This window comes from Penaeus monodon, chromosome 28 (assembly GCF_015228065.2).
Source record: "Penaeus monodon isolate SGIC_2016 chromosome 28, NSTDA_Pmon_1, whole genome shotgun sequence".
Taxonomy (NCBI): Eukaryota; Metazoa; Arthropoda; class Malacostraca; order Decapoda; family Penaeidae; genus Penaeus; species Penaeus monodon.
In genome coordinates this window covers 26,839,896-26,840,337 of record NC_051413.1, presented here as the reverse complement: position 1 = coordinate 26,840,337, position 442 = coordinate 26,839,896, and the positions used below count along the sequence as shown (strand labels likewise).

Here is a 442-nt window from a genome sequence, read left to right as displayed (position 1 = left end):
TATTTGACTGTTTATTAATGTAAATCCATTAACCCATTCACTTTATCTGTAAACTGAGACCTACATTCAGGGGTATATATGAGAAGTTCCAAGTAATAAGGGCATATATATACTCAAACTAGGGAAATTGAGAAAGAAATATAGTCTTTAGTACCGATTTTAAGCATTTATGGTCTTTTCCAAGCATTTTTAATGTTTATTAATACATGACACACAGTAAAAAGGAGGTTCATGCTCTTATGGTTTTTGTAAGAAAAGAAATATGTACACAGATATAAAAATCAATAGATAAAAGATAAACGAAATTATATGAACATACTTTTTAGCCGACACTCTCTTTTGAATTCTTACCCGATCGCAATTACCTCATTCCCTAAATTATTATATCATTCACTCAGTTCTGTATATTGCGTATCACTCTTTTACTGATGCAACATACACA

At 30.1% G+C, this 442-nt stretch overlaps 1 protein-coding gene across 1 annotated transcript in view; it reads left to right on the top strand.

Annotated features, from left to right (window-relative positions):
- The window catches only part of LOC119591450 (basic proline-rich protein-like), a 12,254-nt gene that overhangs the window by 432 nt on the left and 11,380 nt on the right, over positions 1-442 (top strand). The gene's annotated exons all lie outside the window — the stretch shown is intronic.